This window comes from Lampetra fluviatilis, unplaced genomic scaffold, assembly GCF_964198595.1.
Source record: "Lampetra fluviatilis unplaced genomic scaffold, kcLamFluv1.1 SCAFFOLD_783, whole genome shotgun sequence".
Lineage (NCBI taxonomy): Eukaryota > Metazoa > Chordata > Hyperoartia > Petromyzontiformes > Petromyzontidae > Lampetra > Lampetra fluviatilis.
Window position 1 is genome coordinate 20001 of NW_027621304.1, and position 25591 is coordinate 45591.

General features: G+C 55.2%; 3 long non-coding RNA genes across 3 annotated transcripts in view; all 3 read right to left on the reverse strand.

Moving 5' to 3' along the window:
- LOC144955060 (uncharacterized) overlaps positions 1-1259 on the reverse strand; it is a 17451-nt gene extending 16192 nt beyond the window's left edge. Inside the window, exons 1-2 of the long non-coding RNA XR_013641485.1 lie at positions 1198-1259; positions 382-611 (exon numbers count right to left, since the gene is read on the reverse strand). This is a non-coding gene — a long non-coding RNA (uncharacterized LOC144955060). The remainder of the gene's footprint in view (positions 1-381; positions 612-1197) is intronic.
- A 509-nt stretch (positions 1260-1768) lies between these two features.
- Positions 1769-7928, reverse strand: LOC144955061 (uncharacterized). The gene is made up of 4 exons (XR_013641486.1): positions 7865-7928; positions 5392-5490; positions 4264-4306; positions 1769-1872 (listed from the first exon to the last, which is right to left on the reverse strand). It is a non-coding gene; the product is annotated as an uncharacterized LOC144955061 (long non-coding RNA).
- Positions 7929-9999: 2071 nt separating this feature from the next.
- Positions 10000-25368, reverse strand: LOC144955059 (uncharacterized). Its single transcript, XR_013641484.1, has 5 exons — positions 25319-25368; positions 17468-17532; positions 12083-12271; positions 10336-10389; positions 10000-10108 (listed from the first exon to the last, which is right to left on the reverse strand). It is a non-coding gene; the product is annotated as an uncharacterized LOC144955059 (long non-coding RNA).
- Positions 25369-25591: the final 223 nt, after the last annotated feature.

A 25591-nucleotide genomic window follows, 5' to 3' on the forward strand; every position in this document is an offset into this window, starting at 1 on the left:
CTCCCTGTGTCTCTCTCTCTCCCCGTGTCTCTCTCCCCGTGTCTCTCTCCCCGTGTCTCTCTCCCCGTGTCTCTCTCCCCGTGTCTCTCTCTCTCCCCGTGTCTCTCTCTCCCCGTGTCTCTCTCTCCCCGTGTCTCTCTCTCCCCGTGTCTCTCTCCCCGTGTTTCTCCCCGAGTCTCTCTCCCCGTGTCTCTCTCTCTCCCCGTGTCTCTCTCCCCGTGTCTCTCTCCCCGTGTCTCTCTCCCCGTGTCTCTCTCCCCGTGTCTCTCTCCCCGTGTCTCTCTCCCCGTGTCTCTCTCCCCGTGTCTCTCCCCGTGCCTCTCTCCCCGTGTCTCTCTCCCCATGTCTCTCTCCCCCCGTGTCTCTCTCCCCGCATCTTACGTGATGATTTGGGACATGAGTGTCTCAGAAACTTGTCTCTCTCTCCCCGTGTCTCTCTCCCCGTGTCTCTCTCCCCATGTCTCTCTCCCCGTGTCTCTCTCCCCGCGTCTTACGTGATGATTTGGGACATGAGTGTCTCAGAAACTTGTCTCTCTCTCCCCGTGTCTCCGCGTGTCTCCATCGCCTCTTCATCTCCGTAGACGGACACCAACATTCGCTCACGCTCACTCCTACACACACACAGTGGGAGGGCAGGTGAGTGGGTGAGTGAGTGAGTGGGTGAGTGAGTGAGTGGGTGAGTGAGTGGGTGAGTGAGTGGGTGGGTGAGTGAGTGGGTGAGTGAGTGGGTGAGTGAGTGGGTGGGTGAGTGAGTGGGAGGGCAGGTGGGTGGGTGAGTGAGTGGGTGAGTGAGTGAGTGGGTGAGTGAGTGGGTGAGTGAGTGGGTGAGTGAGTGGGTGAGTGAGTGAGTGGGAGGGCAGGTGGGTGGGTGAGTGAGTGGGTGAGTGAGTGAGTGGGTGAGTGAGTGGGTGAGTGAGTGGGTGGGTGAGTGAGTGGGTGAGTGAGTGGGTGAGTGAGTGGGTGGGTGAGTGAGTGGGAGGGCAGGTGGGTGGGTGAGTGAGTGGGTGAGTGAGTGAGTGGGTGAGTGAGTGGGTGAGTGAGTGGGTGGGTGAGTGAGTGGGTGAGTGAGTGGGTGAGTGAGTGGGTGAGTGAGTGGGTGAGTGAGTGAGTGGGAGGGCAGGTGGGTGGGTGAGTGGGTGGGTGGGTGAGTGGGTGGGTGAGTGACTGAGTGACTGACTGACTGAGTGAGTGAGTCACCTGTAGTCCTGGAGTTGGCGTGAGACGTCCACGCTGATGAACTCGAGCGAGTTGGTGATGAGTGAGTGAGTGAGTGACTGACTGAGTGAGTGACTGAGTGAGTGACTGAGTAACTGACTGAGTGACTGGCTGACTGAGTGACTGAGTGACTGACTGAGTGAGTGACTGAGTGACTGACTGAGTGACTGAGTGACTGACTGACTGAGTGACTGAGTGAGTGAGTCACCTGTAGTCCTGGAGTTGGCGTGAGATGTCCACGCTGATGAACTCGAGCGAGTTGGTGATGAGTGAGTGAGTGAGTGACTGAGTGAGTGACTGAGTGAGTGACTGAGTGACTGGCTGACTGAGTGACTGAGTGACTGACTGAGTGACTGAGTGACTGAGTGAGTGAGTCACCTGTAGTCCTGGAGTTGGCGTGAGATGTCCACGCTGATGAACTCGAGCGAGTTGGTGATGAGTGAGTGAGTGAGTGACTGAGTGAGTGACTGAGTGAGTGACTGAGTGACTGGCTGACTGAGTGACTGAGTGACTGACTGAGTGACTGAGTGACTGAGTGAGTGAGTCACCTGTAGTCCTGGAGTTGGCGTGAGATGTCCACGCTGATGAACTCGAGCGAGTTGGTGATGAGCGTCCGCACGACATCCTCACACGGAGAGCCCTTCCTGCGTAGCTCCTCTGGGGAGTCAGTCACTCAGTCAGTCAGTGAGTCAGTCACTCACACAGTCAGTCAGTCACTCAGTCAGTCAGTCACTCAGTGAGTCAGTCAGTTAGTTAGTCAGTCAGTCAGTAAGTCAGTGAGTCAGTGAGTCAGTCAGTTAGTTAGTCAGTCAGTGAGTCACTTAGTGAGTCACTCAGTCAGTCAGTGAGTCAGTGAGTCAGTCAGTGAGTCAGTCAGTTAGTTAGTCAGTCAGTCACTCAGTGAGTCAGTCAGTTAGTTAGTCAGTAAATCACTCAGTCACTCAGTGAGTCAGTCAGTTAGTCAGTCAGTGAGTCAGTGAGTCACTCAGTCAGTCAGTGAGTCACTCAGTCAGTCACTCAGTCAGTCACTCAGTCAGTCAGTCAGTGAGTCACTCAGTCAGTCAGTGAGTCACTCAGTCAGTCAGTGAGTCAGTCAGTTAGTCAGTCAGTGAGTCAGTGAGTCACTCAGTCAGTCAGTGAGTCACTCAGTCAGTCACTCACTCAGTCACTCAGTCAGTCAGTCAGTGAGTCACTCAGTCAGTCAGTGAGTCACTCAGTCAGTCAGTGAGTCAGTCACTCAGTCAGTCAGTCAGGTAGTTAGTCAGTGAGTCACTCAGTCACTCAGTCAGTCACTCAGTGAGTCACTCAGTCACTCAGTGAGTCACTCAGTCAGTCACTCAATCAGTCACTTAGTCAATCAGTCAGTCACTCAGTGAGTCAGTCAGTCACTCAGTCAGTCACTCAGTGAGTCAGTCACTCAGTCAGTCAGTGAGTCACTCAGTGAGTCACTCAGTCAATCAGTCACTCACACAGTCAGTCAGTCAGTCACTCAGTCAGGTAGTCACTCAGTCACTCAGTCAGTCAGTCAGTGAGTCAGTCACTCACTCAGTGAGTCACTCAGTGAGCCACTCACTCAGTCAGTCACTCAGTCAGTCAGTGAGTCAGTCAGTTAGTTAGTCAGTCAGTCAGTGAGTCACTCAGTCAGTCACTCAGTGAGTCACTCAGTCAGTCACTCAGTCAGTCAGTCACTCAGTCACTCAGTCAGTCAGTCAGTCGCTCAGTCACTCACTCACTAAGTCACTCAGCCAGTCACTCAGTCAGTCACTCAGTCAGTTAGTTAGTCACTCAGTCACTCAGTGAGTCACTCAGTGAGTCACTCAGTGAGTCACTCACTCAGTCAGTTAGTTAGTCTCTCACTCAGTCACTCAGTCAGTCACTCACTCAGTCAGTTAGTTAGTCACTCACTCAGTCACTCAGTCAGTCACTCAGTCAGTCACTCACTCAGTCAGTTAGTTAGTCACTCACTCAGTCAATCAGTGAGTCACTCAGTCAATCACTAAGTGAGTCACTCAGTCAGTCAGTAAGTCACTCAGTCAGTCAGTCACTCAGTCACTCACTCAGTCAGTCACTTACTCACACTCACTCAATGTTAAAGTGTCTACCCATAGACTCCAATGTTAAAGTGTCTACCCATAGACTCCAATGTTAAAGTGTCTACCCATAGACTCCAATGTTAAAGTGTCTACCCATAGACTCCAATGTTAAAGTGTCTACCCATAGACTTCAATGTTAAAGTGTCTACCCATAGACTCCAATGTTAAAGTGTCTACCCATAGACTCCAATGTTAAAGTGTCTACCCATAGACTCCAATGTTAAAGTGTCTACCCATAGACTTCAATGTTAAAGTGTCTACCCATAGACTCCAATGTTAAAGTGTCTACCCATAGACTCCAATGTTAAAGTGTCTACCCATAGACTCCAATGTTAAAGTGTCTACCCATAGACTCCAATGTTAAAGTGTCTACCCATAGACTTCAATGTTAAAGTGTCTACCCATAGACTCCAATGTTAAAGTGTCTACCCATAGACTCCAATGTTAAAGTGTCTACCCATAGACTTCAATGTTAAAGTGTCTACCCATAGACTCCAATGTTAAAGTGTCTACCCATAGACTCCAATGTTAAAGTGTCTACCCATAGACTCCAATGTTAAAGTGTCTACCCATAGACTTCAATGTTAAAGTGTCTACCCATAGACTCCAATGTTAAAGTGTCTACCCATAGACTCCAATGTTAAAGTGTCTACCCATAGACTCCAATGTTAAAGTGTCTACCCATAGACTCCAATGTTAAAGTGTCTACCCATAGACTTCAATGTTAAAGTGTCTACCCATAGACTCCAATGTTAAAGTGTCTACCCATAGACTTCAATGTTAAAGTGTCTACCCATAGACTCCAATGTTAAAGTGTCTACCCATAGACTCCAATGTTAAAGTGTCTACCCATAGACTCCAATGTTAAAGTGTCTACCCATAGACTTCAATGTTAAAGTGTCTACCCATAGACTCCAATGTTAAAGTGTCTACCCATAGACGTCACTTTGCTTACCGATCTCTTTGAGTTTAACTTCATCCACATTAATTTTGAAGGGCTGTGAGGGAGAGACAGACAGGGTGAGTGAGTGGGTGAGTGAGTGGGTGAGTGAGTGAGTGGGTGAGTGGGTGGGTGAGTGGGTGGGTGGGTGAGTGGGTGGGTGAGTGGGTGGGTGGGTGAGTGGGTGGGTGAGTGGGTGGGTGAGTGGGTGAGTGAGTGGGTGAGTGAGTGGGTGAGTGAGTGGGTGAGTGGGTGAGTGGGTGGGTGAGTGAGTGGGTGAGTGACTGAGTGAGTGAGTGACTGAGTGACTGAGTAAGTGACTGAATGAGTAAGTGAGTAAGTGAGTGGGTGAATGAGTGAGTGAGTGAGTGACTGAGTGAGTGAGTGAGTGACTGAGTGAGTGACTGAGTGAGTGAGTGACTGAGTGAGTGAGTGACTGAGTGACTGAGTAAGTGACTGAATGAGTAAGTGACTGAGTGAGGAAGTTAGTGAGTGAGTGGGTGAATGAGTGAGTGAGTGACTGAGTGAGTGAGTGACTGAGTGAGTGACTGAGTGAGTGAGTGACTGAGTGAGTAAGTGAGTGAGTGAGTGGGTGAATGAGTGAGTGAGTGACTGAGTGAGTGAGTGACTGAGTGAGTGACTGAGTGAGTGAGTGACTGAGTGAGTGGATGACTGAGTGGGTGAGTGACTGAGTGAGTAAGTGAGTGGGTGAGTGAGTGACTGAGAGAGTGAGTGAGTGAGTGAGTTACTGAGTGACTGAGTAAGTGACTGAATGAGTAAGTGACTGAGTGAGTGGGTGAATGAGTGAGTGAGTGACTGAGTGAGTGACTGAGTGAGTGACTGAGTGAGTGAGTGACTGAGTGAGTGGATGACTGAGTGGGTGAGTGACTGAGTGAGTAAGTGAGTGGGTGAGTGACTGAGTGAGTGAGTGACTGAGTGACTGAGTGAGTGGGTGACTGAGTGGGTGAGTGACTGAGTGAGTAAGTGAGTGAGTGAGTGACTAAGTGACTGAGTGACTGAGTGAGTGAGTGACTGAGTGACTGACTGAGTGATTAAGTGAGTGACTTAGTGAGTGAGTGAGTGAGTGACTGAGTGAGTGAGTGACTGAGTGACTGAGTGACTGACTGAGTGACTCCGACTCACCGCTTGCCGCTCCAGGAAGAGTGGGACGGCTTCGCTGATCAACTTCTTCTGCTCCTTACAGCTGGAGACACAGACAGCCTCCCAGTAGAGAGACAGCGCCTGTCAAGTAGACACACACAGGCTGGGTGAGTGGGTGGGTGGGTGAGTGGGTGGGTGGGTGAGTGGGTGAGTGGGTGAGTGGGTGAGTGGGTGGGTGAGTGGGTGAGTGAGTGAGTGAGTGGGTGGGGTGGGTGGGTGGGTGAGTGGGTGAGTGGGTGGGTGGGTGAGTGGGTGAGTGGGTGAGTGGGTGAGTGGGTGGGTGAGTGGGTGAGTGAGTGAGTGAGTGGGTGGGTGGGTGGGTGGGTGAGTGGGTGAGTGGGTGGGTGGGTGGGTGGGTGAGTGGGTGAGTGAGTGAGTGGGTGGGTGGGTGAGTGAGTGAGTGAGTGGGTGGGTGGGTGGGTGGGTGAGTGGGTGAGTGAGTGAGTGGGTGGGTGGGTGAGTGAGTGAGTGAGTGAGTGAGTGGGTGAGTGAGTGAGTGGGTGGGTGAGTGGGTGGGTGAGTGGGTGGGTGGGTGAGTGGGTGAGTGGGTGAGTGGGTGGGTGAGTGGGTGAGTGAGTGGGTGGGTGGGTGAGTGGGTGAGTGAGTGAGTGGGTGGGTGAGTGGGTGGGTGGGTGGGTGAGTGGGTGAGTGAGTGAGTGGGTGGGTGAGTGGGTGGGTGGGTGGGTGAGTGGGTGAGTGGGTGGGTGGGTGGGTGAGTGGGTGAGTGAGTGGGTGGGTGGGTGAGTGGGTGAGTGAGTGAGTGGGTGGGTGGGTGAGTGGGTGGGTGGGTGGGTGAGTGGGTGAGTGAGTGAGTGGGTGGGTGAGTGGGTGGGTGGGTGGGTGAGTGGGTGAGTGGGTGGGTGGGTGAGTGGGTGAGTGAGTGGGTGGGTGGGTGAGTGGGTGAGTGAGTGAGTGGGTGGGTGGGTGAGTGGGTGGGTGGGTGGGTGAGTGTGGGTGAGTGGGTGAGTGAGTGAGTGGGTGGGTGAGTGGGTGGGTGGGTGAGTGGGTGAGTGGGTGGGTGGGTGGGTGGTGAGTGGGTGAGTGGGTGGGTGAGTGGGTGAGTGGGTGGGTGAGTGGGTGGGTGAGTGAGTGGGTGGGTGGGTGAGTGGGTGAGTGAGTGAGTGGGTGGGTGAGTGGGTGGGTGGGTGGGTGAGTGGGTGAGTGGGTGGGTGGGTGGGTGAGTGGGTGAGTGGGTGAGTGGGTGGGTGAGTGGGTGGGTGAGTGAGTGAGTGAGTGGGTGGGTGGGTGAGTGGGTGAGTGGGTGGGTGGGTGAGTGGGTGGGTGGGTGAGTGAGTGGGTGGGTGGGTGGGTGAGTGGGTGAGTGAGTGAGTGAGTGGGTGGGTGGGTGGGTGAGTGGGTGAGTGAGTGAGTGAGTGAGTGGGTGGGTGAGTGGGTGAGTGGGTGGGTGGGTGGGTGAGTGGGTGGGTGAGTGGTGGGTGAGTGAGTGAGTGGGTGGGTGAGTGGGTGGGTGGGTGAGTGGGTGGGTGAGTGGGTGGGTGGGTGAGTGGGTGGGTGAGTGGGTGAGTGGGTGAGTGGGTGAGTGGGTGGGTGAGTGGGTGGGTGGGTGAGTGGGTGGGTGGGTGAGTGGGTGAGTGGGTGGGTGGGTGGGTGAGTGGGTGGGTGAGTGAGTGGCTGGGTGAGTGGGTGAGTGGGTGGGTGGGTGGGTGGGTGGGTGAGTGAGTGGCTGGGTGAGTGGGTGAGTGGGTGGGTGGGTGGGTGGGTGGGTGAGTGAGTGAGTGAGTGGGTGAGTGGGTGAGTGAGTGGGTGGGTGGGTGAGTGAATGGGTGAGTGAGTGAGTGGGTGGGTGGGTGGGTGGGTGGGTGAGTAAGTGGGTGAGTGGGTGAGTGAGTGAGTGGGTGGGGTGAGTGGGTGAGTGGGTTGGTGGGTGAGAGAGTGAGTGAGTGAGTGAGTGAGTGGGTGAGTGGGTGAGTGAGTGGGTGAGTGAGAGACAGATCCTGTCAAGTAGACACAGGCTGGGTGAGTGGGTGAGTGATTGAGTGGGTGGGTGAGTGGGTGAGTGGGTTGGTGGGTGAGAGAGTGAGTGAGTGAGTGGGTGAGTGGGTGAGTGAGTGGGTGAGTGAGAGACAGATCCTGTCAAGTAGACACAGGCTGGGTGAGTGGGTGGGTGAGTGGGTGGGTGGGTGAGTGGGTGGGTGAGTGGGTGAGTGGGTGAGAGAGTGAGTGAGTGAGTGGGTGAGTGGGTGAGTGACTGAGTGAGTGACTGAGTGACTGAGTGAGTGACTGAGTGAGTGACTGACTGACTGAGTGACTGGGTGACTGACTGACTGAGTGACTGACCAGTCACTCAGTCAGTCAGACTGGCTAGGACGTAGCGTAGCAGCACCAGGCAGTGGGCTGGGCTGTGAGTGACTGAGTGACTGAGTGAGTGACTGACTGACTGAGTGAGTGAGTGACTGAGTGAGTGACTGACTGAGTGACTGACTGAGTGACTGACCAGTGGGGCTGGGTTGTGACTGGCTAGGACGTAGCGTAGCAGCACCAGGCAGTGCGCTGGGCTGTGAGTGAGTGAGTGACTGAGTGAGTGACTGACTGACTGACTGAGTGACTGAGTGACTAACTGACTAAGTGACTGACCAGTGGGGCTGGGTTGTGACTGGCTAGGACGTAGCGTAGCAGCACCAGGCAGTGCGCTGGGCTGTGAGTGACTGATTGACTGAGTGAGTGACTGACTGACTGACTGACTGACTGAGTGACTGAGTGACTAACTGACTAAGTGACTGACCAGTGGGGCTGGGTTGTGACTGGCTAGGACGTAGCGTAGCAGCACCAGGCAGTGCGCTGGGCTGTGAGTGAGTGAGTGACTGAGTGAGTGACTGACTGACTGACTGAGTGACTGAGTGAGTGACTGACTGAGTGACTGACTGACTAAGTGACTGACCAGTGGGGCTGGGTTGTGACTGGCTAGGACGTAGCGTAGCAGCACCAGGCAGTGCGCTGGGCTGTGAGTGAGTGACTGAGTGAGTGACTGACTGACTGACTGAGTGACTGAGTGAGTGACTGACTGAGTGACTGACTGACTAAGTGACTGACCAGTGGGGCTGGGTTGTGACTGGCTAGGACGTAGCGTAGCAGCACCAGGCAGTGCGCTGGGCTGTGAGTGAGTGAGTGAGTGACTGACTGACTGACTGAGTGACTGAGTGAGTGAGTGACTGAGTGACTGACTGACTAAGTGACTGACCAGTGGGGCTGGGTTGTGACTGGCTAGGACGTAGCGTAGCAGCACCAGGCAGTGCGCTGGGCTGTGAGTGAGTGAGTGACTGAGTGAGTGACTGACTGACTGACTGAGTGACTGAGTGAGTGAGTGACTGAGTGACTGACTGACTAAGTGACTGACCAGTGGGGCTGGGTTGTGACTGGCTAGCACGTAGCGTAGCAGCACCAGGCAGTGCGCTGGGCTGTGAGTGAGTGAGTGACTGAGTGAGTGACTGACTGACTGACTGAGTGACTGACTGAGTGACTGACTGAGTGACTGACTGACTAAGTGACTGACCAGTGGGGCTGGGTTGTGACTGGCTAGGACGTAGCGTAGCAGCACCAGGCAGTGCGCTGGGCTGTGAGTGAGTGAGTGAGTGACTGAGTGAGTGACTGACTGACTGACTGAGTGACTGAGTGAGTGAGTGACTGAGTGACTGACTGACTAAGTGACTGACCAGTGGGGCTGGGTTGTGACTGGCTAGGACGTAGCGTAGCAGCACCAGGCAGTGCGCTGGGCTGTGAGTGAGTGAGTGACTGAGTGAGTGACTGACTGACTGACTGAGTGACTGAGTGAGTGAGTGACTGAGTGACTGACTGACTAAGTGACTGACCAGTGGGGCTGGGTTGTGACTGGCTAGCACGTAGCGTAGCAGCACCAGGCAGTGCGCTGGGCTGTGAGTGAGTGAGTGACTGAGTGAGTGACTGACTGACTGACTGAGTGACTGACTGAGTGACTGACTGAGTGACTGACTGACTAAGTGACTGACCAGTGGGGCTGGGTTGTGACTGGCTAGGACGTAGCGTAGCAGCACCAGGCAGTGCGCTGGGCTGTGAGTGACTGAGTGACTGAGTGAGTGAGTGACTGACTGACTGAGTGACTGAGTGAGTGACTGACTGAGTGACTGACTGACTAAGTGACTGACCAGTGGGGCTGGGTTGTGACTGGCTAGGACGTAGCGTAGCAGCACCAGGCAGTGCGCTGGGCTGTGAGTGAGTGAGTGACTGACTGACTGACTGAGTGAGTGAGTGAGTGACTGACTGACTGAGTGACTGACTAAGTGACTGACCAGTGGGGCTGGGTTGTGACTGGCTAGGACGTAGCGTAGCAGCACCAGGCAGTGCGCTGGGCTGTGAGTGAGTGAGTGACTGAGTGAGTGACTGACTGACTGAGTGACTGAGTGAGTGACTGACTGAGTGACTGACTGACTAAGTGACTGACCAGTGGGGCTGGGTTGTGACTGGCTAGGACGTAGCGTAGCAGCACCAGGCAGTGCGCTGGGCTGTGAGTGAGTGAGTGACTGAGTGAGTGACTGACTGACTGACTGAGTGACTGAGTGAGTGAGTGACTGAGTGAGTGACTGACTGAGTGACTGACCAGTGGGGCTGGGTTGTGACTGGCTAGGACGTAGCGTAGCAGCACCAGGCAGTGCGCTGGGCTGGACTTGAGCAACTGCAGAGAAGCGAACGGACCGTGAGGCCGACACTGGAGGGGGGGAGAGGGGGGAGAGTGGGTGAGTGTCACACACAGACACACACACACAGACACACACACACACACACAGACACACACACACAGACACACACACACAGACACACACACAGACACACACACACAGACACACACACACAGACACACACACACACAGAGACACACACAGACACACACACAGAGACGCACACACAGAGACACAGACACACACACACAGTCACCTTCTCCAATTCCATTGGGAATTCCTCTTCCTCTGGCCCAATAATAAATTCTCCCTGAAACGACATCAACCACCAAGACTTTAACAATGAAGTCTATGGGTAGACACTTTAACATTGAAGTCTATGGGTAGACACTTTAACATTGAAGTCTATGGGTAGACACTTTAACATTGGAGTCTATGGGTAGACACTTTAACATTGAAGTCTATGGGTAGACACTTTAACATTGAAGTCTATGGGTAGACACTTTAACATTGAAGTCTATGGGTAGACACTTTAACATTGAAGTCTATGGGTAGACACTTTAACATTGGAGTCTATGGGTAGACACTTTAACATTGAAGTCTATGGGTAGACACTTTAACATTGGAGTCTATGGGTAGACACTTTAACATTGGAGTCTATGGGTAGACACTTTAACATTGGAGTCTATGGGTAGACACTTTAACATTGGAGTCTATGGGTAGACACTTTAACATTGAAGTATAAGGGTAGACACTTTAACATTGGAGTCGATGGGTAGACACTTTAACATTGAAGTCTATGGGTAGACACTTTAACATTGAAGTCTATGGGTAGACACTTTAACATTGGAGTCTATGGGTAGACACTTTAACATTGGAGTCTATGGGTAGACACTTTAACATTGGAGTCTATGGGTAGACACTTTAACATTGAAGTCTATGGGTAGACACTTTAACATTGAAGTCTATGGGTAGACACTTTAACATTGGAGTCTATGGGTAGACACTTTAACATTGGAGTCTATGGGTAGACACTTTAACATTGGAGTCTATGGGTAGACACTTTAACATTGGAGTCTATGGGTAGACACTTTAACATTGAAGTCTATGGGTAGACACTTTAACATTGGAGTCTATGGGTAGACACTTTAACATTGAAGTCTATGGGTAGACACTTTAACATTGGAGTCTATGGGTAGACACTTTAACATTGGAGTCTATGGGTAGACACTTTAACATTGAAGTCTATGGGTAGACACTTTAACATTGGAGTCTATGGGTAGACACTTTAACATTGAAGTCTATGGGGAGACACTTTAACATTGAAGTCTATGGGAGACACTTTAACATTGAAGTCTATGGGTAGACACTTTAACATTGGAGTCTATGGGTAGACACTTTAACATTGGAGTCTATGGGTAGACACTTTAACATTGAAGTCTATGGGTAGACACTTTAACATTGGAGTCTATGGGTAGACACTTTAACATTGGAGTCTATGGGTAGACACTTTAACATTGAAGTCTATGGGTAGACACTTTAACATTGGAGTCTATGGGTAGACACTTTAACATTGGAGTCTATGGTAGACACTTTAACATTGAAGTCTATGGGTAGACACTTTAACATTGGAGTCTATGGGTAGACACTTTAACATTGGAGTCTATGGGTAGACACTTAACATTGAAGGTCTATGGGTAGACACTTTAACATTGGAGTCTATGGGTAGACACTTTAACATTGGAGTCTATGGGTAGACACTTTAACATTGGAGTCTATGGGTAGACACTTTAACATTGGAGTCTATGGGTAGACACTTTAACATTGAAGTCTATGGGTAGACACTTTAACATTGGAGTCTATGGGTAGACACTTTAACATTGGAGTCTATGGGTAGACACTTTAACATTGAAGTCTATGGGTAGACACTTTAACATTGGAGTCTATGGGTAGACACTTTAACATTGGAGTGATGTTACTGATGATGATGATGATGATCTTACCGAATCTGTTTCATCCATCTCCGAGTGCTGATGCTGCTGCTGCTGCTGATGATGCTGCTGCTGCTGCTGCTGCTGCTGCTGCTGCTGCTGCTGATGATGCTGCTGCTGCTGCTGATGATGATGCTGATGAAATCTTGCAAACGCTGGGCTCTGTGGAGGAGTGTGTTGATGAAGATCTCCCAGCGAGCGCTGGAGATGACACACAGAGAGAGAATATACAGGGTTAGAGTGGGTGGGTGAGTGGGTGGGTGAGTGGGTGGGTGAGTGGGTGGGTGAGTGGGTGGGTGGGTGGGTGGGTGAGTGGGTGGGTGAGTGGGTGAGTGGGTGAGTGGGTGGGTGGGTGAGTGGGTGGGTGGGTGAGTGGGTGAGTGGGTGAGTGGGTGGGTGGGTGAGTGAGTGGGTGGGTGAGTGAGTGGGTGGGTGAGTGGGTGGGTGAGTGAGTGGGTGGGTGGGTGGGTGGGTGGGTGAGTGGGTGGGTGGGTGAGTGGGTGAGTGGGTGAGTGGGTGGGTGGGTGAGTGAGTGGGTGGGTGAGTGAGTGGGTGGGTGAGTGGGTGGGTGAGTGAGTGGGTGGGTGGGTGGGTGGGTGGGTGTGAGTGGGTGGGTGGGTGGGTGAGTGGGTGGGTGAGTGAGTGGGTGGGTGAGTGGGTGGGTGAGTGAGTGGGTGGGTGGGTGGGTGGGTGGGTGAGTGGGTGAGTGGGTGAGTGGGTGGGTGGGTGAGTGGGTGGGTGGGTGGGTGGGTGGGTGAGTGGGTGGGTGGGTGAGTGGGTGGGTGGGTGAGTGGGTGGGTGGGTGGGTGAGTGGGTGGGTGGGTGGGTGAGTGGGTGGGTGGGTGGGTGGGTGAGTGGGTGAGTGGGTGGGTGGGTGGGTGAGTGGGTGGGTGAGTGGGTGAGTGGGTGGGTGGGTGGGTGAGTGGGTGGGTGAGTGGGTGGTGAGTGGGTGGGTGAGTGGGTGGGTGAGGGGTGGGTGAGTGGGTGGGTGAGTGGGTGGGTGAGTGGGTGGGTGAGTGGGTGGGTGAGTGGGTGGGTGAGTGGGTGGTGGTGGGTGGTGGGTGGGTGGTGTGGGTGGGTGAGTGGGTGGGTGGGTGGGTGGGTGGGTGAGTGGGTGGGTGGAGTGGGTGGGTGAGTGGGTGAGTGGGTGGGTGAGTGGGTGGGGTGAGTGGGTGGGTGGGTGGGTGAGTGGGTGGGTGGTGGGGGTGGGTGGGTGGGGGTGGGTGAGTGGGTGAGTGGGTGGGTGGGTGGGTGAGTGGGTGGGTGAGTGGGTGAGTGGGTGGGGGTGGGTGGGTGGGTGGGTGGGTGAGTGGGTGGGTGGGTGGGTGGGTGAGTGGGTGGGGTGGGTGAGTGGGTGGGTGGGTGGGTGAGTGGGTGGGTGAGTGGGTGGGTGGGTGAGTGGGTGGGTGGGTGAGTGAGTGGGTGGGTGAGTGGGTGGGTGGGTGGGTGAGTGGGTGGGTGGGTGAGTGGGTGGGTGAGTGGGTGAGTGGGTGAGTGGGTGGGTGGGTGGGTGGGTGAGTGGGTGGGTGAGTGGGTGGGTGGGTGAGTGGGTGGGTGGGTGAGGTGAGTGGGTGGGTGGGTGAGTGGGTGGGTGGGTGAGTGAGTGGGTGGGTGGGTGGGTGAGTGAGTGGGTGGGGTGGGTGAGTGGGTGGGTGGGTGGGTGAGTGGGTGAGTGGGTGGGTGGGTGGGTGGGTGGGTGAGTGGGTGAGTGGGTGGGTGGGTGAGTGGGTGGGTGAGTGGGTGGGTGGGTGGGTGGGTGGGTGAGTGGGTGAGTGGGTGGGTGAGTGGGTGGAGTGGGTGGGTGGGTGGGTGGGTGAGTGGGTGGGTGGGTGGGTGAGTGAGTGGGTGGGTGGGTGAGTGGGTGGGTGGGTGAGTGGGTGGGTGAGTGGGTGTGGGTGGGTGAGTGGGTGGGTGGGTGGGTGAGTGGGTGGTGGGTGAGTGGGTGGGTGGGTGGGTGGGTGAGTGGGTGGGTGGGTGGGTGGGTGGGTGGGTGGGTGAGTGGGTGGGTGAGTGGGTGGGTGGGTGGGTGGGTGAGTGGGTGGGTGGGTGAGTGGGTGGGTGAGTGGGTGAGTGGGTGGGTGAGTGGGTGGGTGAGTGGGTGGGTGAGTGGGTGGGTGAGTGGGTGAGTGGGTGGGTGAGTGGGTGGGTGAGTGGGTGGGTGAGTGGGTGGGTGAGTGGGTGGGTGAGTGGGTGGGTGGGTGGGTGAGTGGGTGGGTGAGTGGGTGGGTGAGTGGGTGGGTGAGTGGGTGGTGGGTGGGTGGGTGGGTGAGTGGGTGAGTGGGTGGGTGAGTGGGTGGGTGGGTGGGTGAGTGGGTGGGTGAGTGGGTGGGTGAGTGGGTGAGTGGGTGGGTGGGTGAGTGGGTGGGTGGGTGGGTGGGTGAGTGGGTGGGTGGGTGAGTGGGTGGGTGAGTGGGTGAGTGGGTGGGTGAGTGGGTGGGTGAGTGGGTGGTGCGTGGGTGGGTGAGTGGGTGAGTGGGTGGGTGGGTGGGTGGGTGGTGAGTGGGTGGGTGGGTGGGTGGGTGGTGTGGTGTGGGTGGGTGGGTGGTGGGTGGGTGGTGGGTGGGTGGGTGGGTGGGTGAGTGGGTGGGTGAGTGGTGTGGGTGGTGTGGGTGGTGGTGGGTGGGTGAGTGGGTGGGTGAGTGGGTGGTGTGGGTGGGTGAGTGGGTGGGTGAGTGGGTGGGTGAGGTGGTGGGTGAGTGGGTGGGTGAGTGGGTGGGTGAGTGGTGGTGGGTGGGTGAGTGGGTGGTGGGTGGGTGGGTGGGTGAGTGGGTGGTGGGTGGAGTGGGTGGGTGGTGGTGAGTGGTGGGTGAGGTGGGTGGGTGAGTGGGTGGGTGAGTGGGTGGGGTGGGTGGGTGGGTGGGTGAGTGGGTGGGTGGGTGGGTGGGTGGGTGAGTGGGTGGGGAGTGGAGTGGGTGAGTGGGTGGGTGAGTGGGTGGGTGGGTGAGTGGGTGGGTGAGTGAGTGGGTGGGTGGGTGGGTGGGTGAGTGGGTGGTGGTGAGTGGGTGGGTGAGTGGTGGGTGGGTGGGTGAGTGGGTGGGTGAGTGAGTGGGTGAGTGGGTGGGTGGGTGGGTGAGTGAGTGGGTGGGTGAGTGGGTGAGTGAGTGGGTGGGTGGGTGAGTGGGTGGGTGGGTGGGTGAGTGAGTGAGTGAGTGGGTGGAGTGGGTGAGTGGGTGAGTGGTGAGTGGGTGGGTGGTGGTGAGTGGGTGGGTGGGTGGGTGGGTGAGTGGGTGGTGAGTGAGTGGGTGGGTGGGTGGGTGGGTGGGTGGGTGAGTGGGTGAGTGGGTGAGTGGGTGGGGGTGAGTGGGTGGGTGTGGGTGGTGGGTGGGTGGGTGGGTGAGTGGGTGGGTGGGTGGGTGGGTGAGTGGGTGGGTGGGTGGGTGAGTGGGTGGGTGGGTGGGTGAGTGGGTGGGTGGGTGAGTGGGTGGGTGAGTGGGTGGGTGAGTGGGTGGGTGGGTGAGTGGGTGGGTGAGTGGTGGTGGGTGGGTGGGTGGGTGGGTGGGTGAGTGGGTGGGTGGGTGGGTGGGTGAGTGGGTGGGTGAGTGGGTGGAGTGGGTGGGTGGGTGGGTGGGTGAGGTGGGTGGGTGAGTGGGTGGGTGGGTGAGTGGGTGGGTGAGTGGTGGGTGGGTGAGTGGGTGGGTGGGTGGGTGGGTGGTGGGTGAGTGGGTGGGTGGGTGGGTGGGTGGGTGAGTGGGTGGGTGGGTGGGTGAGTGGGTGAGTGGGTGGGTGGGTGGGTGAGTGAGTGGGTGGGTGAGTGGGTGAGTGGGTGGGTGGGTGAGTGAGTGGGTGGGTGGGTGGGTGGGTGAGTGAGTGGGTGGGTGGGTGGGTGGGTGAGTGAGTGGGTGGGTGTGTGGGTGGGTGAGTGAGTGGGTGGGTGGGTGGGTGGTGAGTGGGTGGGTGGGTGGGTGAGTGAGTGGAGTGGGTGGGTGGTGGGTGGGTGAGTGGTGAGTGGTGGTGGGTGGGTGGGTGGGTGAGTGAGTGGGTGAGTGGGTGGGTGAGTGGGTGGGTGGGTGGGTGGGTGAGTGGGTGAGTGGGTGGGTGAGTGGGTGGGTGGGTGGGTGAGTGAGTGAGTGAGTGGGTGAGTGGGTGAGTGAGTGGGTGGGTGGGTGAGTGGGTGGGTGGGTGGGTGGGTGGGTGGGTGGGTGAGTGGGTGGGTGAGTGGAGTGGGTGGGTGAGTGAGTGGTGGGTGAGTGGGTGGGTGAGTGAGTGGGTGAGTGGGTGGGTGAGTGGGTGGGTGGGTGGGTGAGTGGGGTGAGTGGGTGAGTGGGTGGGTGAGTGAGTGGGTGGAGTGGGTGGGTGAGTGGGTGGTGGGTGGGTGAGTGGGTGAGTGGGTGGGTGAGTGGTGGTGGTGGAGTGGGTGGTGGTGAGTGGGTGGGGAGTGGGTGGGTGGGTGGGTGGGTGGGTGGGTGAGTGGGTGAGTGGGGGGTGGGTGAGTGGGTGGGTGGGTGAGTGAGTGGGTGAGTGGGTGTGTGAGTGAGTGGGTGGGTGGGTGAGTGGGTGAGTGAGTGGGTGGGTGGGTGAGTGAGTGGGTGGGTGGGTGAGTGTGGGTGGGTGGTGGGTGGGTGGGTGAGTGGGTGAGTGAGTGGGTGGGTGGGTGGGTGGTGAGTGAGTGGGTGGTGGGTGGGTGAGTGGGTGAGTGAGTGGGTGGGTGGTGAGTGAGTGAGTGGGTGGGTGGGTGAGTGGGTGAGTGGTGGGTGGTGTGGGTGAGTGGGTGGGTGAGTGAGTGGGTGGGTGGGTGGGTGGGTGAGTGGGTGGGTGAGTGGGTGAGTGGGTGGGTGGGTGAGTGGGTGGGTGGGTGGGTGAGTGGGTGGGTGGGTGGGTGGGTGGGTGAGTGGGTGGGTGGGTGAGTGGGTGGGTGAGTGGGTGGGTGAGTGGGTGAGTGGGTGGGTGAGTGGGTGAGTGGGTGGGTGGGTGAAGTGGGTGGGTGGGTGAGTGGGTGGGTGAGTGAGTGGGTGGGTGTGATGGGTGAGTGGGTGGGTGGGTGAGTGAGTGGGTGGGTGAGTGGAGTGGGTGAGTGAGTGAGTGGGTGGGTGGGTGAGTGAGTGGGTGGGTGAGTGAGTGAGTGGGTGGGTGAGTGGGTGGGTGAGTGAGTGAGTGGGTGGGTGAGTGAGTGGGTGGGTGAGTGGGTGGGTGGGTGGGGGTGAGTGAGTGAGTGAGTGGGTGGGTGGGTGGGTGAGTGGGTGAGTGGGTGGGTGGGTGGGTGAGTGAGTGGGTGGGTGAGTGGGTGAGTGGGTGGGTGGGTGAGTGAGTGGGTGAGTGAGTGAGTGAGTGAGTGGGTGAGTGAGTGAGTGACTTAGTGAATGATTGACTGAGTGAGTGGCTGTGTGACTGAGTGGATGACTGAGTGAGTGAGTGGGCGAGCGAGCGAGCGAGTGAGTGAGCGGGTGATCACACGCTCACCTCTGACACAGCGGATTGCAAGCTGTCACTCTCCGAGCCGGTTCTGGACTCACTCAGACTGATAGCTACTCACAGACACACACAGAGAGGGAGAGCGGGGAGAGAGATTAGGGAGAGTTAAGGGAGAGTTAAGGGAGAGTTCACGATGAGAGAGGGGAGAGAGGGGAGAGAGATTAGGGAGAGATAAGGGAGAGTTCACGATGAGAGAGAGAGGGAGGGAGAGAGAGGGGAGAGAGATTAGGGAGAGTTAAGGGAGAGTTCACGATGAGAGAGAGAGGGAGAGAGCGGGGAGAGATTAGGGAGAGATAAGGGAGAGTTAAGAGAGAGTTCACGATGAGAGAGAGAGGGAGGGGAGAGAGGGGGGAGAGATTAGGGAGAGTTAAGAGAGAGATAAGGGAGAGTTCACGATGAGAGAGAGAGGAGAGAGGGGAGAGAGATTAGGGAGAGTTAAGGGAGAGTTCACGATGAGAGAGAGAGGGAGGGGAGAGAGATTAGGGAGAGTTAAGGGAGAGTTCACGATGAGAGAGAGAGGGAGGGGAGAGAGGGGGGAGAGATTAGGGAGAGATAAGGGAGAGTTAAGGGAGAATTCACGATGAGAGAGAGAGGGAGAGAGAGGGGAGAGAGATTAGGGAGAGTTAAGGGAGAGTTAAGGGAGAGTTCACGATGAGAGAGAGAGGGAGAGAGCGGGGAGAGAGATTAGGGAGAGATAAGGGAGAGTTAAGGGAGAGTTCACGATGAGAGAGAGAGGGAGGGGAGAGAGGGGGGAGAGATTAGGGAGAGTTAAGAGAGAGATAAGGGAGAATTCACGATGAGAGAGAGAGGGAGCGGGGGAGAGATTAGGGAGAGTTAAGGGAGAGTTCACGATGAGAGAGGGAGGGAGGGAGAGAGAGGGGAGAGAGATTAGGGAGAGTTAAGGGAGAGTTAAGAGAGAGTTCACGATGAGAGAGAGAGGGAGAGAGCGGGGAGAGAGATTAGGGAGAGATAAGGGAGAGTTAAGAGAGAGATAAGGGAGAGTTCACGATGAGAGAGAGAGGGAGAGAGCGGGGAGAGAGATAAGGGAGAGTTAAGGGAGAGTTCACGATGAGAGAGAGAGGGGAGAGAGGGGAGAGAGATTAGGGAGAGTTAAGGGAGAGTTCACGATGAGAGAGAGAGGGAGGGGAGAGAGGGGAGAGAGATTAGGGAGAGTTAAGGGAGAGTTCACGATGAGAGAGAGAGAGCGGGGAGAGAGATTAGGGAGAGATAAGGGAAAGTTCACGATGAGAGGGAGAGAGCGGGGAGAGAGATTAGGGAGAGTTAAGGGAGAGATAAGGGAGAGTTCACGATGAGAGAGAGATTAGGGAGAGATAAGGGAGAGTTAAGGGAGAGTTCACGATGAGAGAGAGAGGGGAGAGATAAGAGAGAGATAAGGGAGAGTTCACGATGAGAGAGAGAGGGAGGAGAGAGAGGGGGGAGAGATAAGGGAGAGATAAGGGAGAGTTCACGATGAGAGAGAGAGGGAGGAGAGAGAGGGGGGAGAGATAAGGGAGAGATAAGGGAGAGTTCACGATGAGAGAGAGAGGGAGGAGAGAGAGGGGGGAGAGATAAGGGAGAGATAAGGGAGAGTTCACGATGAGAGAGAGAGAGAGAGCGGGGAGAGCGGGGAGAGAGATTAGGGAGAGTTAAGGGAGAGTTCACGATGAGAGAGAGAGAGAGAGGGGAGAGATAAGAGAGAGTTCACGGTGAGAGAGAGAGGGAGGGGAGAGATAAGGGAGAGTTCACGATGAGAGAGAGAGGGAGAGAGAGGGGAGAGAGATTAGGGAGAGATAAGGGAGAGTTCACGATGAGAGAGAGAGAGAGGGGAGAGAGGGGAGAGAGATTAGGGAGAGTTAAGGGAGAGTTCACGATGAGAGAGAGAGAGAGAGCGGGGAGAGAGATTAGGGAGAGATAAGGGAGAGTTCACGATGAGAGAGATTAGGGAGAGTTAAGAGAGAGATAAGGGAGAGTTCACGGTGAGAAAGAGAGAGAGGGAGGGGAGAGATAAGGGAGAGTTCACGATGAGAGAGAGGGGAGAGAGAGGGGATAGAGATTCGGGAGAGTTAAGAGAGAGATAAGGGAGAGTTCACGGTGAGAAAGAGAGAGAGGGGAGAGATAAGAGAGAGTTCACGATGAGAGAGAGGGAGGGGAGAGATAAGAGAGAGTTCACGATGAGAGAGAGAGAGAGGGGGGAGAGATAAGGGAGAGATAGGGGAGAGTTCACGATGAGAGAGAGAGAGAGAGCGGGGAGAGAGATTAGGGAGAGATAAGGGAGAGTTCACGATGAGAGAGATTAGGGAGAGTTAAGAGAGAGATAAGGGAGAGTTCACGGTGAGAAAGAGAGAGAGGGAGGGGAGAGATAAGGGAGAGTTCACGATGAGAGAGAGGGGAGAGAGAGGGGATAGAGATTCGGGAGAGTTAAGAGAGAGATAAGGGAGAGTTCACGGTGAGAAAGAGAGAGAGGGGAGAGATAAGAGAGAGTTCACGATGAGAGAGAGGGAGGGGAGAGATAAGAGAGAGTTCACGATGAAAGAGAGGGAGAGGGGAGAGATAAGAGAGAGTTCACGATGAGAGAGAGGGAGAGGAGAGATAAGGGAGAGCTCACGGTGAGAGAGAGAGGGAGGGGAGAGATAAGGGAGAGTTCACGATGAGAGAGAGAGGGAGGGGAGAGATAAGGGAGAGTTCACGATGAGAGAGAGAGGGAGGGGAGAGTTAAGAGAGAGTTCACGATGAGAGAGAGAGAGAGAGAGGGGAGAGATAAGGGAGAGTTCACGATGAGAGAGAGGGAGGGGAGAGATAAGAGAGAGTTCACGATGAGAGAGAGAGAGGGAGGGGAGAGATAAGGGAGAGTTCACGATGAGAGAGAGAGAGGGAGGGGAGAGTTAAGAGAGAGTTCACGATGAGAGAGAGAGGGAGGGGAGAGATAAGGGAGAGTTCACGATGAGAGAGAGAGAGGGAGGGGAGAGATAAGAGAGAGTTCACGATGAGAGAGAGAGGGGAGAGATAAGGGAGAGTTCACGATGAGAGAGAGAGAGAGGGGAGAGATAAGGGAGAGTTCACGATGAGAGAGAGAGGGGAGAGATAAGGGAGAGTTCACGATGAGAGAGAGAGAGAGGGGAGAGATAAGGGAGAGTTCACGATGAGAGAGAGAGAGAGGGGAGAGATAAGGGAGAGTTCACGATGAGAGAGAGAGGGAGGGGAGAGATAAGGGAGAGTTCACGATGAGAGAGAGAGAGAGGGGAGAGATAAGGGAGAGTTCACGATGAGAGAGAGAGGGGAGAGATAAGGGAGAGTTCACGATGAGAGAGAGAGGGAGAGGGGAGAGATAAAGGAGAGTTCACGATGAGAGAGAGAGGGAGGGGAGAGATAAGAGAGAGTTCACGATGAGAGAGAGAGAGAGGGGAGAGATAAGGGAGAGTTCACGATGAGAGAGAGAGGGAGGGGAGAGATAAGGGAGAGTTCACGATGAGAGAGAGAGAGAGGGGAGAGATAAGGGAGAGTTCACGATGAGAGAGAGAGGGAGGGGAGAGATAAGGGAGAGTTCACGATGAGAGAGAGAGAGAGAGAGGGGAGAGATAAGGGAGAGTTCACGATGAGAGAGAGAGAGGGAGGAGAGAGATAAGGGAGAGTTCACGATGAGAGAGAGAGAGAGGGGAGAGATAAGGGAGAGTTCACGATGAGAGAGAGAGGGGAGAGATAAGGGAGAGTTCACGATGAGAGAGAGAGAGGGAGGGGAGAGATAAGGGAGAGTTCACGATGAGAGAGAGAGAGGGAGGAGAGAGATAAGGGAGAGTTCACGATGAGAGAGAGAGAGAGAGAGGGGAGAGATAAGGGAGAGTTCACGATGAAAGAGAGAGGGGAGAGATAAGGGAGAGTTCACGATGAGAGAGAGAGAGAGAGAGGGGAGAGATAAGGGAGAGTTCACGATGAGAGAGAGAGAGGGAGGGGAGAGATAAGGGAGAGTTCACGATGAGAGAGAGAGGGAGGGGAGAGATAAGAGAGAGTTCACGATGAGAGAGAGAGAGAGGGGAGAGATAAGGGAGAGTTCACGATGAGAGAGAGAGAGAGAGGGGAGAGATAAGGGAGAGTTCACGATGAGAGAGAGAGAGGGAGGGGAAAGATAAGGGAGAGTTCACGATGAGAGAGAGAAGGGAGAGATAAGGGAGAGTTCACGATGAGAGAGAGAGAGAGGGGAGAGATAAGGGAGAGTTCACGATGAGAGAGAGAGGGAGGGGAGAGATAAGGGAGAGTTCACGATGAGAGAGAGAGAGAGGGGAGAGATAAGGGAGAGTTCACGATGAGAGAGAGAGGGAGGGGAGAGTTAAGAGAGAGTTCACGATGAGAGAGAGAGAGAGAGAGGGGAGAGATAAGGGAGAGTTCACGATGAGAGAGAGAGGGAGGGGAGAGATAAGGGAGAGTTCACGATGAGAGAGAGAGAGGGAGGGGAGAGATAAGAGAGAGTTCACGATGAGAGAGAGAGGGGAGAGATAAGGGAGAGTTCACGATGAGAGAGAGAGAGAGGGGAGAGATAAGGGAGAGTTCACGATGATAGAGAGAGGGGAGAGATAAGGGAGAGTTCACGATGAGAGAGAGAGGGGAGAGATAAGGGAGAGTTCACGATGAGAGAGAGAGGGGAGAGATAAGGGAGAGTTCACGATGAGAGAGAGAGAGAGGGGAGAGATAAGGGAGAGTTCACGATGAGAGAGAGAGAGAGGGGAGAGATAAGGGAGAGTTCACGATGAGAGAGAGAGAGGGGAGAGATAAGGGAGAGTTCACGATGAGAGAGAGAGGGGAGAGATAAGAGAGAGTTCACGATGAGAGAGAGAGGGAGATGGTGAGTAGAGTGGCTTTGGTTCAGTGTGGGTGTGTACAGTGTGTGGGTGTGTACAGTGCGTGTGTACAGTGTGTGGGTGTGTACAGTGCGTGTGTACAGTGTGTGGGTGTGTACAGTGCGTGTGTACAGTGTGTGGGTGTGTGCAGTGTGTGGGTGTGTACAGTGTGTGGGTGTGTACAGTGCGTGTGTACAGTGTGTGGGTGTGTACAGTGCGTGTGTACAGTGTGTGGGTGTGTGCAGTGTGTGGGTGTGTACAGTGTGTGGGTGTGTAAGTGTGTGGGTGTGTACAGTGCGTGTGTACAGTTTGTGGGTGTGTACAGTGCGTGTGTACAGTGTGTGGGTGTGTACAGTGCGTGTGTACAGTGTGTGGGTGTGTGCAGTGTGTGGGTGTGTACAGTGTGTGGGTGTGTAAGTGTGTGGGTGTGTACAGTGCGTGTGTACAGTGTGTGGGTGTGTACAGTGCGTGTGTACAGTGTGTGGGTGTGTACAGTGCGTGTGTACAGTTTGTGGGTGTGTACAGTGCGTGTGTACAGTGTGTGGGTGTGTACAGTGCGTGTGTACAGTGTGTGGGTGTGTGCAGTGTGTGGGTGTGTACAGTGTGTGGGTGTGTACAGTGCGTGTGTACAGTGTGTGGGTGTGTGCAGTGTGTGGGTGTGTACAGTGTGTGGGTGTGTAAGTGTGTGGGTGTGTGCAGTGCGTGGGTGTGTACAGTGCGTGTGTGCAGTGCGTGGGTGTGTACAGTGTGTGGGTGTGTACAGTGTGTGGGTGTGTACAGTGTGTGGGTGTGTACAGTGCGTGTGTCCAGTGTGTGGGTGTGTACAGTGCGTGTGTACAGTGTGTGGGTGTGTGCGGTGTGTGGGTGTGTACAGTGCGTGTGTACAGTGTGTGGGTGTGTACAGTGCGTGTGTACAGTGTGTTGGTGTGTACAGTGTGTGGGTGTGTACAGTGTGTGGATGTGTACAGTGCGTGTGTACAGTGTGTGGGTGTGTACAGTGCGTGTGTACAGTGTGTGGGTGTGTACAGTGTGTCGGTGTGTACAGTGTGTGGGTGTGTACAGTGTGTGGGTGTGTACAGTGCGTGTATACAGTGTGGGTGTGTACAGTGCATGTGTGCAGTGTGTGGGTGTGTACAGTGTGTGGGTGTGTACAGTGTGTGGGTGTGTACAGTGTGTGGGTGTGTACAGTGTGTGGGTGTGTACAGTGCGTGTGTGCAGTGTGTGGGTGTGTACAGTGCGTGTGTACAGTGTGTGGGTGTGTACAGTGTGTGGGTGTGTACAGTGTGTGGGTGTGTACAGTGTGTGGGTGTGTACAGTGTGTTGGTGTGTACAGTGCGTGTGTACAGTGTGTGGGTGTGTACAGTGCGTGTGTGCGGTGTGTGGGTTGTACAGTGTGTGGGTGTGTACAGTGTGTGGGGGTGTACAGTGTGTGGGTGTGTACAGTGCGTGTGTACAGTGTGTGGGTGTGTACAGTGCGTGTGTACAGTGTGTGGGTGTGTACAGTGTGTGGGTGTGTACAGTGCGTGTGTACAGTGTGTGTGCGTACAGTGTGTGGGTGTGTACAGTGGGTGGGTGTGTACAGTGGGTGGGTGTTACAGTGCGTGTGTACAGTGGGTGGGTGTGTACAGTGCGTGTGTACAGTGTGTGGGTGTGTACAGTGGGTGGGTGTGTACAGTGGGTGTGTGTGTGCAGTGGGTGGGTGTGTACAGTGGGTGGGTGTGTACAGTGTGTGGGTGTGTGGGTGTGTACAGTGTGTGGGTGTGTACAGTGTGTGGGTGTGTACAGTGTGTGGGTGTGTACAGTGTGTGGGTGTGTACAGTGTGTGGGTGTGTACAGTGGGTGTGTGTGTGCAGTGGGTGGGTGTGTACAGTGTGTGGGTGTGTACAGTGTGTGGGTGTGTACAGTGTGTGGGTGTGTACAGTGTGTGGGTGTGTACAGTGTGTGGGTGTGTACAGTGGGTGGGTGTGTACAGTGGGTGGGTGTGTACAGTGGGTGGGTGTGTACAGTGTGGGTGTGTACAGTGCGTGTGTACAGTGTGTGGGTGTGTACAGTGTGTGGGTGTGTACAGTGTGTGGGTGTGTACAGTGGGTGGGTGTGTACAGTGGGTGGGTGTGTACAGTGGGTGGGTGTGTACAGTGGGTGCGTGTGTACAGTGTGGGTGTGTACAGTGCGTGTGTACAGTGTGTGGGTGTGTACAGTGTGTGGGTGTGTACAGTGGGTGGGTGTGTACAGTGGGTGGGTGTGTACAGTGTGCGGGTGTGTACAGTGCGTGTGTACAGTGTGTGGGTGTGTACAGTGTGTGGGTGTGTACAGTGTGTGGGTGTGTACAGTGTGTGGGTGTGTACAGTGTGTGGGTGTGTACAGTGGGTGGGTGTGTACAGTGTGTGGGTGTGTACAGTGGGTGGGTGTGTACAGTGGGTGGGTGTGTACAGTGTGTGGGTGTGTACAGTGCGTGTGTGCAGTGTGTGGGTGTGTACAGTGTGTGGGTGTGTACAGTGTGTGGGTGTGTACAGTGGGTGGGTGTGTACAGTGGGTGGGTGTGTACAGTGTGTGGGTGTGTACAGTGGGTGGGTGTGTACAGTGGGTGGGTGTGTACAGTGTGTGGATGTGTACAGTGGGTGGGTGTGTACAGTGGGTGGGTGTGTACAGTGTGTGGGTGTGTACAGTGTGTGGGTGTGTACAGTGGGTGGGTGTGTACAGTGTGTGGATGTGTACAGTGGGTGGGTGTGTACAGTGGGTGGGTGTCTACAGTGTGTGGGTGTGTACAGTGTGTGGGTGTGTACAGTGGGTGGGTGTGTACAGTGTGTGGGTGTGTACAGTGCATGTGTACAGTGTGTGGGTGTGTACAGTGTGTGTATGGTGTGTTGTTGTACAGTGTGCTGGTGTGTACAGTGTGTTCGTGTACAGTGTGCTGGCGTGTACAGTTTGTGTGCGTACAGTGTATGTACACTGTGTGTAGTGTATGTACAGTGAGTGTACAGTGCGTGTACAGTGAGTGGGAGCTTCTCACCCTCCTCATCTTGGGACTCGGAGCCTCGCGACGCGAAACTGAAGTGGTCCTGCACAACAAGACGCACACACAGAGACACATACACAGATACACACACAGACACACACACAGACACACACACAGACACACACACAGACACACACACACACAGACAGACACACACACACACAGAGACACACACACAGAGACACACACAAACACACACAGACACACACACACAGACAGACACACACAGACACAGAGACACACACACACACAGACACACACAGACAC